The sequence below is a fragment of the Pelobates fuscus genome, chromosome 1, assembly GCF_036172605.1.
Source record: "Pelobates fuscus isolate aPelFus1 chromosome 1, aPelFus1.pri, whole genome shotgun sequence".
Taxonomy (NCBI): Eukaryota; Metazoa; Chordata; class Amphibia; order Anura; family Pelobatidae; genus Pelobates; species Pelobates fuscus.
Genome location: NC_086317.1, coordinates 482,558,310 through 482,576,042, shown reverse-complemented (window position 1 = coordinate 482,576,042; position 17,733 = coordinate 482,558,310).

The window sequence follows — 17,733 nt, the reverse complement described above, 5'->3', positions numbered from 1 at the left end:
AGGTGAACACGGGCAACAGGTAACCGGAATACGGCTCCCCCTGCTACCCTCACGGCCACTGTGTCTCCGGTGTGCTGGTGTTCTGAGACCAAGTTCTTTTGGAGCAGTGTCATGGTGGCTCCTGTGTCTCTAAGTCCATTTACCACTCGGCCATTTAGTTTCACAGTCTGCCGGTGTTGCTGGCGATTGTCCTGATGTGCGGCTTGCACCGGGTCGGCTTCGTGCAAGATACCCCAGAATTCCTCCTGTTCTACACAGTGAGCAGCAGGCTGTGGTGGTCGCTGATTCGGGTTGGCTGATCTCCTCCAGGACTGAGCTTGGTTAGCTTGGTTCAGCGGACACTCCGGGCGCTTGTGTCCCAACTGTTTGCACAGAAAGCACCGGATGGGTTGGGAATAATCCCGGGCATTAAATTTGGATGGCTGTACATAATTATTGGACGGTGGTACTACTGGGCTGCGATGCACTGGGGGTTGGTAGGTTGTTGGAATCGGAGGGGCTGCTGGTCGGTATTCCACTCTGGTCGGAACTTTAACAACGGTACTGTCCAGTTTGCGAGCATCAGTATATTCGTCTGCCAACCGGGCCGCCTCGGGTAGGGTAGAGGGTTTTCTATCTCTGACCCACTCCCGGACCCCGGTAGGCAATTTCTCGAAACAGTGTTCCAGTAAGAATACCTGTAGTACCTCTTCCCCCGACACTGCTTGGCATCCTGCCATCCAGTGGGCTGCAGTACGGTGAACTCTGCAGGCCCATTCCACATACGAATCGCCACTTTGTTTGTTGGTTTCCCTGAAGCGCTGTCTGTAAACTTCTGGGGTCACCGCATACCTGGCTAGGAGCGCATCCTTCACTGCCCGGTAGCTGGTGATCTCCTCCTCTGGGATGGCCCGAAATGCGTCACTAGCCCGGCCGGATAATTTCCCAGAGAGGATGGTGACCCATTGGTCTGTGGGTACCTGATGGAGGGCACACTGCCTCTCAAAATCGGCCAGGAACCCATCGATCTCTCCTTCATTTTCAATAAAATTTTTGAATGCGGCAAATGGTACCTTTTTCCTTCCGGAATCGTTATTGGGTACCTCTGCTGCTGCAGCTCCTCTTCCTTGGAGTGCTTGGTGTGCTGCTACTGCAGCTTGCACACGTTCCACATGTCTGCTGAGGGGTTGGGGCCAAAGTGTGCCAGCCTTATTTGCACTGCCCGGTTAAATTGTATCTCCTCGGGTGTTAAATCCAAACCGCTGGGCACATTAGCGTTCTCCGTTCCCTGTGTTGCATCCATTTCCCTTAGCAAAGCAATAATTTCTCGTTTCTTTAAATTGCTTGCTGATCGACCTCGGCGTTCTATTATGTCCTTAAGAGTAGCACGTCTTAACTGTTCATACTGCATTTCTTTCCTTCTGTGTTGTGGGATTCATCCCGTCGCTTGCCACCAATTGTTAAGACACCTTTTGTCTTAATAAGTAAGTCACTGTTTAGTCTACCTTCCCCTCTCACCGTATCAAGTCCTTGTTCGTATACTGTATAATCCACGAACCATAACCAGGGGAAGTAATAATCTCTCGAGTAACGATATCCACCAAACGGCATAAGTTCCCAATAATAGTCCTTGAGCGTAAATAAGAATCCCCCCAATAACGAGACTGAAGCTCCGTGTTGAGGGTCAAAACAAGATCTGAGGACTGGAACATCCAGCCTGCTTTTTATTAGGAAAAGGCACACACAGGGCACTCCCAGGGGGAGGATGAAAATAACCAATTATACACAGGGTAACTCCCCCACCTCTCCTCCCCTCAGATAATCACATAACACAATTAAACTGTACAATAATTCACCCCAGTTATGGATGTACCCCAAAACCAGGGGGTACACCCTTGAGTCCAGCACCGCTTGAAAGGTCTTGGTTAGGGGAACACTCTGTCCAAATCTGAGCCCATTCGGTTAAGGGGTTCGGGAGTTATGGACGATTGAAGTTTTGACCGACTGCACGGATCTTCTAGCCGAAAGGAGTTCCACAAGTTTTGGCCCTGCAGTCGGTCTCCGTTCGCCGGTTAAAATCATACGAAATCCTCATCATCCACAACTGTCTCCGAGTTCGCTGGATTCCCCATAGCTGATTACAAGTAACTACCGAATGGCTCGTCGTTCGGTAGTTCCAACCCGAACTTCTGGGTGTATGGAGGTCTCAGCGGTGTTTGCCTGTTTGGGTATCCGTTTTTAGTTCCACGCGTACACAGGCAAACACCGCTGTTCGTACGCAAGATGGCCGCGAACACGTGCCACAGTCCCAAAATGGCGGCCACCCATGTGTTAGACAGGGAGTTCGTACGAAATGAGGTGAACGGCTGGAAAACAGGCTGGAACGGTAAAACATGCTTTATAACATCACAAATCAGTCCTTTAGACGGATGGCCTAAAATAGCCGAATCCACGAAAGTACTAGACAGACGGATGGTTCCGTCACAAACGTCTTTAACATTTGTTTAAGGGTCCCGTTAAACCTCTCGCATAGTCCGTTGGTTTGGGGGTGATATGGGGAACTGAGTAGGGATTTTATTTTACAGACCTGCCACAGCTGTTGCGTTAGTTCCGCCGTGAACTGGGTGCCTCGGTCGGACAGGATTTCTCGGGGAAATCCTACACGAGAGAAGACTTGGACCAGCGCATTGGCTACCGTGTCTGCCTGGATATTAGATAGAGCCACCGCCTCCGGGTAGCGGGTAGCGTAATCCACAATAGTGAGGATATATCGTTTCCCGGAGGGGCTGGGAGTGGCGAGGGGTCCTATCAGGTCAATGGCCACTCTACTGAACGGTTCTTCGATGAGGGGCATATTTATGAGGTGTACCTTGGGGTGGTCTCCTCTTTTGCCGACCCTCTGGCACACTTCGCACGTACTACAATATGCACGCACATCGGTATGTACCCCTGGCCAAAAGAAGGTATGGGTGATACGTTTAAGGGTCCGGGTTACTGCCAAGTGTCCGGCTAGGGGAATGTCGTGACCTATCCGGAGGATATCTCGTCGATATTTGTGAGGGATTACTAACTGCCTCCTATGGTTCCCTTTCTTTTCCGTCTGTCGGTACAGTCTCCCCTGTTCGGAGTTATAGGAGGGGGCAAACGCCGAAGTCATAGGTCCCAGGTCGTTGCCCAGTAAGACCTCAGCGGGTAAACTGTCCATGATCCCCACCCTCACAAGTCCTTTTCCCGCACCCCAATCAAGATGTACTTTTGCTGTGGGTAATTTGTATATGTCCCCTCCAGCCACTCGGACCGCCACCGTGTCTGTGGAGCGCTTATGTGGTGGTACGAGCTTCCCCTGGACCAGAGTGATGGTGGCCCCGGTGTCTCTCAATCCTTGTGCCGGGCGGCCTTCCAACAGTACCTCCTGTCGATGGTGCTGTCGGTTGTCGGTAGCGGCATACACAGGGTTAGCTTCATGCAATGGTCCCAGATACTCTTCCATAGTATTTGCTTGGTCTACACAAAAAGCACGGGCGGTGTGGTTGTTACCCGGGGGGTTGTTGTTTAGGGGGCAGTTGGAAATGAAGTGCCCCGGCTGCTTGCATTTGTGGCAAGTGGGGCGGGTACGCTCTTGGGGGTACTGGCTGGGTGGCCCGGCATATCGAGTAGGTCCGGCCGGTACTGGGGTACGAAACTCGGGTCGGGGGTTTGGTCTAGGGGTTTCTCGGAGTTCGGGCCGGGTGGCTATTCGAGAGTGGTGGTATTCGTGAACTTGAGCGTCCCGATGTTCGTCAGCTAGTCGGGCTGCCGCATTGAGATCGCTCGGACGCCGATCCTTTACCCACTCTCTGTCCTTTGGCGCCAACCCGTCATAAAAATGCTCTAATAAAAATAGTTCCAACACTTCGGCTGCGGTAACGGCACGGCACCCATTCATCCAGTGGGTGGCCGCCCTCCGCATGCGGTGAGCCCATTCAGCATGGGTGTCATTTACTTTCTTACTGGTGTTGCGGAATTGTCTGCGATAAGTGTCGGGAGTTACTGCATATCTCTTAAGTAGGGTGTCCTTTACCGTCTGGTATTGCTCCGCTTCCTCGGGGCTGAGAGTCCGAAAAGCCTCCATAGCTCGACCCGCCAGTTTCCCGGCTAGTATCTTTGGCCAAGCTGTTGCGGGGATTTGGTGCAGTGCACATTGCCGTTCAAAATCGGCCAAGAACTCGTCAATCCCCATTTCACTCTCCACAAACGGCTTAAATGCTGCGAAAGGAATCTTTGGAATTTCCGTTGCCTCCGGGGGGGTTCGGTCGGCGAGTCTCATTTTGTGTTCGTGGGCTCTGGTCTTTTCAACATCTGCCTCGGCCTCGGCCATTAAATGCCGTATGAGTTCCACGGAGGGGTTTGGCCCATACAGGGGCAGCCTCTCCCGGACCAACCGGGTTTTCTCATCGGTGCAAGTGGCAGTGGCTTCGGCCATGGTAAAACTCCATTTCGGTTTGTTCCGCGATTAGCTCTCTCCTTGGGCGGCTGTTCGCGTGTCCCCCTCGGCTCTCAAGTAAGTCCTTTAGCGTGGTGCGCTTCAATTTGTCGTAGTTACTCTCCATCCGTTCTGTACCTCTTCTAGGAATTCCAGGATGATCCCGCCGCTGCCACCAATTGTTACGATTGCCTCCAGTCTAGCAGGAGGTTTGATCGCTTGGATGTCCTGGTTCCCGGCTTGAAGAGTAGAATGGAGCGATACTCGGTAGAGACCTGTAAGTGTAGAATCTCCCCCTAGCTATGGTGCAGCTAGGATACCCTTTCCCCACACAAAACGAGTCGAGGCTGCGAATTGAGGGTCAAAATAAGAACTGAGGACTGGGATGCCCAGCCTGCTTTTTATTGTAAATACACACAAAGAGGACACTCCCAAGGGGAGGCATAAAATACCCAATCACATATTGGGTTCAACCCACATGTCCCCTCCCCTCAGATAACCAAGTAACGCAATTATATTACACATACTTTTGTCCATATTCTGGATGTACCCTAAAACCAGGGGGTACACCCATACATCCTGCATCGCAAGATAGATCTTGTTCTGGAGGCCAACATATCCAAAAACTGGCCCGTTCGGATGAGCGGTTCGGAAGTTAGGGGCTTCTAAAGTTTAGACCGACCGCACGGACTTTTCAGCCGAAAATAGTTCCATACGTTTAGGCCTTGCGGTCGGTCTTCGTTCGGACGGTAAAACTCCACAACCCTTTGTCTTCCGTAGTCATCCCTGGGGTCGCTGTATTCCCCATGTGCAGGGCAAGTGCTTTACGGAACGGTGAGTAGTTCGGTACGTCCAACACTGAGTTATGTGATCCTGGAGGTCTCAGCGGTGTTCGCCTGTGTGGGTCTCCGTTTTTGGTTCCAGATGATTATGGGCGACCACCGCTGATTGTAGGTAAGATGGCCGCGAACACGTGCAAAGTCCCGAAATGGCGGCCACCTCTAGGCTTACATAGCGGGTTCGTGCTGGACCATACGAGGACTGTAAATCAGTCAGAACAGTGTCCAAAGTACCAAAAGTATGCGACAGAATAAAGCTTTCATAACAGGGGACAACAGTGATGTAACAATTACAGTCAAAAACTTTTTCTCTTTTTAAATGAACGCTATTGTGACACCAGATATGAGTGGCAAAGTGCAGTGGCAGAGGTTGGCAGAGTACACGCTGTAGGCCTGACACACCCGCTTGAAGGATACTGACTGCTATTAGATTACAGTCAAAAGCTTTTTCTCTTTTTAAATGCATGCTATTGTGACACCAGATATGAGTGGCAAAGTGCAGTGGCAGAGGTTGGCAGAGTACACGCTGTAGGCCTGACACACCCGTTTGAAGACAACTAACTGCTATTCAATCTATAACAGTGAAAAAATGTTTTTGTTTTTAAATGCACGCTATTGTGACACCAGATATGAGTGTCAAAGTGCAGTGGCAGAGGTTGGCAGAGTACACGCTGAAGACCTGACACCCGCTTGAAGGACACTGAATGCTATTAGATTACAGTCAAAAACTTTTTTTCTTTTTAAATGCACACTATTGTGACACCAGATATGAGTGGCAAAGTGCAGTGGCAGAGGTTGGCAGAGTACACGCTGAAGGCCTGACACACCCGCTTGAAGGATACTGACTGCTATTAGATTACAGTCAAAAACTTTTTCTCTTTTTAAATGAACGCTATTGTGACACCAGATATGAGTGGCAAAGTGCAGTGGCAGAGGTTGGCAGAGTACACGCTGTAGGCCTGACACACCCGCTTGAAGGATACTGACTGCTGTTAGATTACAGTCAAAAGCTTTTTCTCTTTTTAAATGCATGCTATTGTGACACCAGATATGAGTGGCAAAGTGCAGTGGCAGAGGTTGGCAGAGTACATGCTGAAGGCCTGACACCCGCTTGAAGGACACTGACTGCTATTAGATTACAGTCAAAAACTTTTTTTGTTTTTAAATGCACGCTATTGTGACACCAGATATGAGTGGCAAAGTGCACTGGCAGAGGTTGGCAGAGTACACGCTGTAGGCCTGACACAGATGCTTGCAGACAACTAACTGCTATTCAATCTATTACAGTGAAAAAAAAATGTTTTTTTTAATGCAAGCTATTGTGACAACAGATATGAGTGGTGGCACTGGGCAAGTGGGCACAGTATCCTCTGTGAGCCTGACACAGAAGCTGGCAGGCAGGCAACTGCAATTAGATTACACAGGAAAAAAAGCAGACTGAAGTTCTAGCCCTAAAAAGGGCTTTTTGGGGTGCTGTCCTTACAGCAGAGATCAGATGAGTCCTTCAGGACTGTAGTGGACACTGAATACACTAGCCTAGCTATCCATTTCCCTATCAAATCAGCAGCAGCTACACTGTCCCTCCTCTCACTAAGAATGCAGCTTCAGAATGAATCTAAAATGGATGCTGTACAGGAGATGGGAGGGTCTGGAAGGGAGGGTCTGCTGCTAATTGGCTGGAATGTGTCTGCTGACTGTGAGGCACAGAGTCAAAGTTTACTCAATGATGATGAATAAGGGGCGGATCGAACCGCGCATATGTTCGCCCGCTGTGGCGAACGCGAACACGCTATGTTCGCCAGGAACTATTCGCCCTCGAACCGTTCGGTACATCACTATAGCTGAACTGTAAGCATAGCTGAAGTGGTCTGGGTGCAGTAAGTGCCCCTGTCATCTTAACCCAGCAATGTAAAACACTGCGCTTTCAGAAAAACTGTCATGTTTAAATTGCAAGGTTAAGACTCTACTGGTTGTTTTCCATACAGACACTAGAGGTGCTTCCTGGCTTCTAATGGAATTTAACTCCGTGAAATAATGTTGGACACTGCAGCGGACCATGGTAACCAGACCGGTTACCTCCGCTAATTCCTTCACTCAGCCACTCTGGAACCATTAAAATAAGCATACATCCATTCCCCCAATAACTAGATGAAAAATAGTCCTGGAAGTCAACTGTTTTAATGTATACAAACAGTATTTTTATACACAGACCCCTGTCTCCATTGTTTTCACCACAAGCCCCTCCCAGGAATCTCTGGGCCTGGGCGATAATTGTGTTACAGACCGGTAATTATCTCCCAGGAACAGAGAGGCAAACATAAACATTTAAAACATAAAAATACCTAAAAACATAATAAAAACATAAACTAACCACCCAAATAATAAACAGTTAAATAGCCCTGATCTGAGTTCTCAAGTTCTCCAAACAGCGCTAAGATCCATGCAGTATAGGGGAAACGCCACTGTGTAAAAATTCTGACCAGTCGCACATGTGGTCCTATGCCCAAAAAAGTTCCAGGGCGTTTAGTGCTTTTGCCGTTCAACTTTCGGAAGCTCCTGAGGCTCCACTTTGCAACTAGGTAGCGTTTGTTACCCTTACTCTCAGGCACCTTCCCTCTAAAAAGTGCTCTCCTGGTGGATTTCAAAATAGTTCAAAACCAAAAACCAAGTTTTCCGGGAACCGCACGGTCACCTCATGCCAAAATCAGTTCAATAACATTTGCGGCTAAGTCCGCTGAGGTGACCAGGAACCCAAGAAGTCCAAAATTAGTTTGCGGCTAAGTACAGCTGGGACTATTCGTGTGTTTGGTTCATGCGAACAGCCTCCAGCAAGCCAGCATTCGGTTCCATTTGCATGAAGGGAAAGTACCAAACCAGGGGCACCCAGGGAAAGCTGTTAATGGCGACTGGGCAGAAAGCTGTTAATGGAGGCTGGGCAGAGTAACTCCCAAACAGTGTCCCAGACCTGGATCATAGTTGGTGAGTAGGAGGACGGCTTCTACATTCCTCCAGGAGTCCATGGCAAATGTACATGGGAAGGAGCATCCTCAGACATACTCAAGCTTTGCATGTGGATGTCCAGATTCTTTAAACTGATTTTAGGAAAGCTATGATTCAATACTTTCGTATGGGAAAGTACTAATGCTCATGCAGCGCTCGCCATGCATGCACCTTAGGTTCCCCCATTGACAGGAAGTCACAGGAGAGGACGAGACCAAGTCAGTGCCGAAGGACCTCATTGCTGGAATTAAGGTAAGAAAAAAGGGTTTTTTAAACCTTTAACCTTTTATTTGCAAAGTGGAGAGGGGACTTGTAAGTGCTTCCTAAACTCTGATCTCCTTTAGCTAACTTTTTGTAATCCTGGAAATATTTGGGTATGCTGTTAGTCATTTTATTTTGTCTACTTTAAGTATTGCCTGGCATGGGATGTGTTTTTTTAGAAATGTACTCTTTATATATTCTAGCATTACAATCTTGTTTTGTGCTGGTCCATATATTTGCAGTACAGATGTCATACATATGTTATAATCAGTATATATATTGTATCTAATACTTGGGTCAGTTAGGGCTGTGAATATCATATAATTAAAGATTGGTAAATCATTATGTTCTATATTACAATTATTGTTTATCTATGTTCTCCAAATGTTTATGTGTTTAAGTGGGATTTAACTTAAACTGGGACTTTTTGGAAAGCTGTCTTGTTTTCTCCAAGCTTCTACTTCCATTATCCTTGGGAACAAATAAAGTACCTGGTGTTCAGTGTATGGTTTTAACAGGAATTTGTTGTAAACAGCATCACAAAATGCTTAAAACTGGAATGATCTCTCTTAAATTTTAAATGGAAAAATATACCAGGAATAAAAATATACTACAATCCATTATTTCATGGATAATCTACTTTCTAATATTAACCTTTTCAGGAATAAAACATTAGGAATTCATTATAATTAGAGTTGAGCGGACACCTGGATGTTCGGGTCAGGCGAGTTCGGCCGAACTTTGAAAAAAATCCGGGTTCGTGCTCGAACTTGACCCCGAACCCAAACACCATTGAAGTCAATGAGGACCCGAAGTTTTGGGCACTAAAATGCCCCTAAAAAGTCCTGTAAAGGGCTGGAGGGCTGCAAAAGGAAGTAAAATGGGGGTAAAAGTAGGACAAGTGCCCTGCAAACAAATGTGGATAGGGAAATCACTTAAAATGACATAAAAATTTGAAATACAGCTGAACCATAAAATAGCTTTAAATCAAAATTTAAAGCATGGCTGTCAGGAGGATCACCAGAATTATCCATTTAAGAAAGGGTTGGAGTGCAGGGTATTCTCTTTCATTGTTCAAACTGAGTTCAACTCCTGATGCATGGAGAAAAGGCCTCAAAAGCCTCTGCTATTGTATACATAGTTTATACTAAGTGACCCATAGGTTGAGGAGGCGGTGACCGTGGCGGTGTAGGTGGAAGAAGCGGTGGAGGAGGAGGTAGCCAACACTGTTTTTTATATATATATTTTAATTGGGGAAGCCCCCAAAATATTGGGACATATAAAAAAAGATACATTTGCGGCAGAGTACATGCGGCAGAGGACACTACAAACACGAATGCCCGCAACTTCGAGACCGATCCACTTGTATCCGCCCAGGACCACCACCACCACCGAGAGCAGTAGCCCACTACTAACTGGACGTGATTCCGACCCCATATGGCTCAGCAGTCCCCATCACCACCGTGGAACAGTGGGAAGTACTACATGAGGCAGATCCCGTCCAGGCGAACGCTGATAACCGTCAACATCACAGACAAACAGTATATCTACAGGGTAAAGCAGTACAAGGGCTCCGTGACTCAGGAGCCACCATAACTTTGGTCTGAAGCCATCTAGTCCCGGATAAAGCCAAAACCAACAAGACTGTAGCCGTCCGGGTAGCCGGGGGAGCCGTATACCGGCTACCTACAGCAAGGGTTCACCTACATTGGGGAGCGGGGCAGGGGAAGTGGAAGTGGGGTTAATGCCACAATTGCCCGTGGAAGTTTGCTGGGGAATGATCTGGGAAGGCTCACGTCTGCTTTTGAGCCCCAGACACCAACCACAGGGGAAGCACATCCCGTGGTCACCAGACAACAGGCCCGCACCCAGGTTAACAACACACTGCTGGAGGTTCAGGTAAGAGATCCCTCCCCTGCATTAGACTGTGTCCCCTGGGCCCCCCCTAACGAATTTGCAGCTGAGGTAATCACTGACCCTACGTTACAGATATATAGGGACAAGGTCACAGCTGGACAACCCACGGGGGGAGGGCGAGAGATTTATCTGGAATAAGCAACTGCTGTACAGAGAGTCTCACAAACAGATAGCAGGGTTAGACCCGATAGTGATGAGGCAATTAGTGGTGCCGCAGCGGTACCGAGCTGAGTTGCTCCGGATAGCACACGATATTCCGCTATCCGGACATTTGGGGGTCAGTCGGGCTAGATATCGGCTGACTCAAAATTTATTTTGGCCAGGAATTAGCCAGGAAGTTCGCATATATTGCAACATTTAAAATACGTGCCAGAGGGTAGGAAAAAGGGGCGACCAACAAAAAGCAAAACTACACCCCCTACCCATAATCGATGAACCTTTTAGCAGAGTAGCAGTAGATTTAATAGGACCCCTCCAGAAAGTTAGCCCATCAGGCAAAAGATATATCCTAACTGTTGTGGACTATGCCACTAGATACCCAGAGGCCGTTGCTCTAGAACAAAGAGGAAATCCTGTGCATTCGGCCTTAACCTTCCCTTCTTCTGAGTCCACTGCTTTAGTACTTCCCAAACCCATGCAGGTAGGGCTTACACAATTATCAGAGACGGAAACACAATACAGAAGACAGGAGAAACTTTGTTTATCTTTGGGGAAAAGGGTCATCTATACTTAACATGTTCCAACAGGCAAGAAAACACTTTTTGGAGGAAAGGTTTTGGGTGTATTGACTCCTTTAAACAAAAAGATGAAGTAAGGCTCCTACTCCCTACCACCCTGAAATGGAAGGGTAGAGTAATACATATAACATTTAGCAGATTCTACTTTTGTGAAAACCTATTCCCTTCCATTAAAGGAAATAATTACACCCTTGGCCATACATGGTAGTTCCCTCCAGGTACCTGTTATCAGAAAATAAAACTTGCCTTTAGTCTTGTCTGTAGGAGTGTCACTTCAAGAGATATTGTCCTACACCAGATATGTTTTCATTTTCAAATTCTTGTAGGTTTTCTTTGGCTCACTTAACATAATTCTATGTTTGACTGGGAACGTAAGGAAATTAAATACTGGAGTGATTCTTGTATGAATGGGTGTGCTTCTAAAGTGCTAAGACCATTGTGCCTCATCAATGGTCATATTATGAAACCCTTATCTACAAAAGTACTCAATCCATATGAGGATCTAACAGCAGGTTTCGAAAAGAAAGAGGTAGATAAACTCCCTCCACATCATCCCTATGATTGTGCTATTGATCTACTCCCTGGGAACTCCCTGGGACAATGCCTACTAATGGTTCAGTATAGCCCTTGCCTGTCAAAGAGAATATGATATTAGAAGAATACATAAAAGATAATTTAGACAAGGGTTTTAATCAAATATTCTTATCCTTGACTGGAGCCGGATTCTTCATAGTGTTTATGAAAGAGGGAGATCATACTCATTATCCTATACCCAGGGCTATATTTAGCAACTGGCAAACTAGACATTTGCCTTGGGCAGCACTAACCAGGGGGGGCAAAAAATGCCACCCCCAAACGTTCACTTGGACGTCCCCTGTGTTCCCCTTGTCATGGGGGAATCCAAGAGCTGGCCTGCTTGCCACCTTATAGACTGCAACGGAACCGCTGACACCCCGACCGGGTACCCTCCGCTAACGGATGCTCCTAGTGCTTTCTGAGGTCTTCAAGCACTCTGCCTGGCACCATAACCACTGCTGACCCCACGAACCGCCGCAGCTTGGTTGGGGTCACTCCGGCTCCACCCACTCTGGACCCAAGACCAGGGTCCAGCTTACAGTAGGTGGACCTCTCCGAATTCCAGAGAGCAGGAACAGGAACAAGCTCTTAGCAGAGCTCAGCGATTATACCCTGGGGAGTATAGTGATTATAGCAATCCCCAGAGTGTAGTTCTCCAATCCCCCAAACATGAGCCGAAACTTCATGAAGGTACAAGATAATCTGAGGTGCTGGCACACCCAGTCTGGTTTTTATTACAATCTTTGCCAATACAGGACCGCCCACAGGGAGGTATAAAACAACCAATAACATCTCAGTTACAACCCACAGATTCCCTCCCCTTATCCTGGGAGGTAACCCAATTACACATACAGTTAAAATATACTTTTTACCCAGCTTTCATAACTCTAAAACCATACAATCAATCTCCATAAAAATTACATATTCACAATCAATCCATTCAGGGGAACAACATATTAGAAAATGGCACGAATCAGACCAGGGGTTCAAAAGTTAAGGGAAAGTCCTTTGTGACCAAATGAAGCATGGCTTTTCTGCCCAAAACCAGTTCCACAGAGTCTTCTATCCTGGAGATAATTGGGAAGTAATCCAATTATCTCCAAGGACAGATGAAAAACTCCATTAGCCACATGGCAGACAAAGGACAATGAAAGACATAAAAATACATGCTGTTACATTTATCACATAGAACCTACACATTTACAATTTACCGAACACATAATAGCATACATAATATTGAAGACAGCCTGAATGCAATCTGCTACACAGTCTAAAGGGGCATTGTTCCTAAAAGTCATAATATGTCCACGGATGGTTTTTAAAGGGCCAGCAGCAGCACCATACAAATCCAATATGCCCAAATGTTGCACCTGAAGGGCCAAATCTCCCAGGGACCATAGTCAACAGGTAAGAGGCTGGAAATCAGGCTCCTCCAACAGCCAGGGGTAAAGGGCAGCTTGACACCAATAAACCCAGTGACAAAAGGCATTTCGTCACATAGACCTACCTGGCGAATGGAACTGTGATCTCTGTCTGCCTCACAGCAGCCCCACTGGACCCTAATGACAGTCCACGCCAGCTTTCCCAAAGGTAGGGAGGCTGGATGGAAAATTTTAAATAATAAAATTAATAATTTGTGAGTGTACAGGGTTTTGGAAAACAACAAATAAACACGTACAATACACTCAGAAACTCCCACACAAAATCCCCCCCTCTGCCTGTGATACAATTACCTTATGTGACGAAACCAACCTTGCCACTGGGCATTGGAGAAGCCTGTTTGCCCACCTGCTGCCTTTGGACTATGGCCCTGGGAGATTGGGCCCTTTTAAAAAACGTATTCGGCCCTAACAGAGTGCATGTCACTCATTCTGGCCGTTTAAACACAGTGGGGCCATTCGGTACTTGCCCTGTGTGAGCGGTGATACCCCCAGATAGCTATGCCATGGAGCCTATTCATATAATGAAAGACTATGGGAAAGACTTTGGCTCCATGGCAATTAAACTGTATTTGTGTGGTCTGCGTGCCATTCACCTAATAATGTGCACTCAGACCTGAGCTATCTGGGGATATGTTACATGTCTGTGTTTAATGTATAAAAAGTAACTTTATGTATTTTAAAGTGTTTTACTGTCTTTGTGTAACCATGTGCTCAATGGAGTCTGCCTCTATCCCTGGATAATTGGATTACTTCCCCCCATTGTCTCCAGGATAGAGGCCTCTGTAAAACCTGTGTGAGCCAGATTTTGCCATGCTGCCAGCCAGGGCCCAAAAGATACTTTTACTAACTTTTGAACCCCTGGTCTGATTCATGCCAATTTTTAATATGTTCCCCTGAATGGATTGATTGTGGATATGTATTTTTATGTGAATGTGATGTATGGTTTTAGAGTTATGAAAGTTGGATAGAAAGTATGTTTTAACTGTATGTGTAATTGAGTTTCCTCTCAGGATAAGGGGAGAAGATGTGTGGGTTGTACCCTGTATCTGACTGGTTATTTTATGCCTCCCCCTGGGTGTGGCCTGTAAGTGTACAACTGTAATAAAAGCCAGGCTGGATGTGCCAGACCAGAGTTCCTGTTTTACCCTCAAAGTGAAGTGTCGTCTCATTATTGGGGGAAGGATTTATTGTATGCTGTTCCAGTTTGACTGCTAGGAGTGTAAACCTGTTCGCATGGTTTTTCCTATTCGGCTGTATACAGCATTCATATGATAGAGAGAATTCCTATGCTTCTCAAATTCGGTGGTTGTGGTGTCTGCTGCAGTGCTTGAAGTCCTCAGGAGCGCTAGGAGCATCCTTTAACGGATCCGTTACACCTTACACAATGGGTAATATAATTACAGTTTTTCCACATTATTCATAACTTTAAAAGTATGCATCACATTCACAAACTTAAATTTTCAGAATCAGCATACTCCAAATACAAACATACATCAAAATCATACAAATTGGTCCAGGGGTTCAAAAGATAGATCGTAGTCCTTTGTGACCAAATGAAGCATGGCTTTTCTGCCCAAAACCAGTTCCAAAGAGTCTTCTATACTGGAGATAATTGGGAAGTAATCCAATTATCTCCAAGGACAGAGGCAAAACTCCATTGAACACATGGCATCAAAAGACAAGAAAAAATGCATAAAAACATATAACTGTGCAGTCATTGCATAAAACAGGTACATTCAACATATCCCCAGATAGCTCAGATCTGAGGGCACATTATTACTGAAGACGCTCAGATGACACACATACAGTTCAATACCATGGAGCCAAGGTTTTTCCCATAGTCTTTCATTATACGAATGGGCTCCATGGCATAGCTATCTGGGTTACCACCGCTCAAACAGGGCAAGCACGAATGACCCCACTTTCGTGCCTTTGCAGGGGAAAATCAAGCGTTTCAACATGGGGCCATAGTCTAAAGGCAGCAGGCGGGCAACCAGGCTTCTCCAATGCAATGTGGCGAGATTGCTCTCGTCACAATATAAAAGCCATGTTTAACCCCTTAAGGACACATGACGTGTGTGACATGTCATGATTCCCTTTTATTCCAGAAGTTTGGTCCTTAAGGGGTTAATGAAACATTTGCAGACAACAATAGGATAATAGCTGTCTGGGGAAGGTCACCAACATAACTCACACTGATCTCTCATTGGCTGAGACGAGAACACTCTTGGAATAAATCTAATCAGGAGGTTCTTTTGTGAAAACAGGAGACGTAGCTAAGGTGACTGTAGCGGACCCCAGGTAACCCGACTGGTTACCTCTGCTATTGCCTTCCTTCAGCTGCTCAGGAACCATTTTAGAACATAAAGAGACCCATTTAGGCCCAGTAAATGGACGACACACAGTCCTGGAGATACAACACTGACTGAACCCTGTTTATTTTGTCACTCAAGGTTTTACATACACAGACCCCTACATGGGGTCTCCAACGCAATTCACCAGAGTTTTCAATCCCAAGAAGCTGGTGGGGGGATGGAAGAGGGACAAAGCAGCCCCTTCAAACTGGGCTGGCAATGTCACTGTGACCACCTCCTGCTGTGACAGGAAAAGGGAGGGGAGCGGGTGAGGTACAGACAAGCAATACATTTCACCGAACTTTACTTTACAGAGCTGCTTTCCCCCCTTCCCCTGCCTTTGTTGACCCACAGCTGCATATACAGGCACATGTAAAACAGTCCCAAAAATGGCGCTGCAAGCTTGTGGCCAGCGCCAAACAAATCAGGCCATCCATCACATATATCTCCCCCATAGAAATAGAAAGTGGGCAAATGGGGATATAGCACTCAGTGACAGCGTTCCATCACACATATCTCCCATGTCCACCTCTGACAGCCACAGCATGATCCACACGGATCAGCTCGCAGCTGTCTGGAGTGGACACAGTCTGTGAGTGCCATGCTTGCAACAGCAACTGTCCTCAACCAGCCTCTATAGTCCTGGGGTTTGGCCGGCTTTGCACCCTGCAACCTTCTAGGTATAGGGTGACTTAGACATAAAGCGTCTTTAGCCAGCAAGTCCATCCAGCCCAGGCTCCGGTACAACAGGGGCCTCTGGGCCCACTAAAACCCCCACCCAAACATGTGTGCCCCCCGACATGTCCATCACCTGTGTTCCTGCTGTTTTGCCAGTTGGCTAAGGATGATGGGTGTTGTTTGGGGCATCCGACGTGGCTCCGCTTCCTGTGCCTTGCTGGGGACGTAGCTGGCTTCTGGGGAGGAGAGCTGACTGTGCTCTCCCCCTGATGCTGCTCAAGATATTGGGGAGGGAGAGAAGCAATACTCCATCACCCCCTGGATCTTACTCTGCTGCTGGAGAGAGAGACGGACCGTCTCCACTCCTCCGGACTCATACTGACGCTGGTGAACCAGACCGGTTATCTCCATTGCCTGCACTTCGCACTGCCACTGGGAAATGAGACCGGCTGTCTCCATTCCCTGCACCCCAATTTTTTTTTTTCAAGTACCTCAATTCTAAAAAAGTATAAAAAATAAAAGTGTAGGTAAGCTGGAAACAGAGATAGGCCTGTTAGTTAATGAAAGACCAGGAAAAGGCAGAAATGTTAAATAACTTTTTTTCTTCATTATATATTAATGAGGATCCTATGGCAAGAGATATGCAAATGATTGCTGCTAAAAACTAGCAAATAACTTGTGATTGGATGACTCAAGACAAGGTTCTACAGCAGTTAAAAATGTTTTATGTAAATAAAGCTCCGGGGCCTGACGGTATTCACCCACGAGTACTAAAGTAGCTAAGTGGTAAAATTAGTGAACCTCTGTATTTAATCTTTCAAGATTCTTTTGTTTCAGGTATTGTACTGGAGGATTGGAGGAAGGCAGATGTCATTCCTATATTTAAAAAGGGTTCAAAATCCTTGCCTGGAAAGGGATAATATTCAGGAATTCATTAGGAAGAACTTTGTTATTAGCAATAATCAGCATGTCAAACTTACCTACCGTATATACTCGAGTATAAGACGAGTTTTTCAGCACATTTTTTGTGCTGAAAACCCCCCACTCGTCTTATACTTGAGTCAATTGTCTGTATTATGGCAATTTACATTGCCATAATACAGACAAGGACCGGGGGCTGGCAGGAAGCTGTAACTTACCTTCACAGCAGCTCCTGTCAGCTCCCTTCTCTCTCCTCCGGTCCGTGCAGCTCCCAGGTCAGCTCCCTCTGCAAGTCTCGTGAGAGCCGCGGGGTCAGAGCATTGCCACGGGTTACCGTGGCAACGCTCCGCGTGGACGCGAGACTTGCAGAGGGAGCTGACCTGGGAGCTGCACGGACACTTGCTGAGGTTGGCAGAGCGCACGCTGAAGGCCTGACACCCGCTTTAAGGACACTGACTGCTATTAGCTTACAGTGAAAAGCTTTTTTTCTTTGTAAAAGCACGCTATAGAGACACCAGATATGAGTGGCAAAGTACACTTGCTGAGGTCTGCAGAGCACAGGCTGTA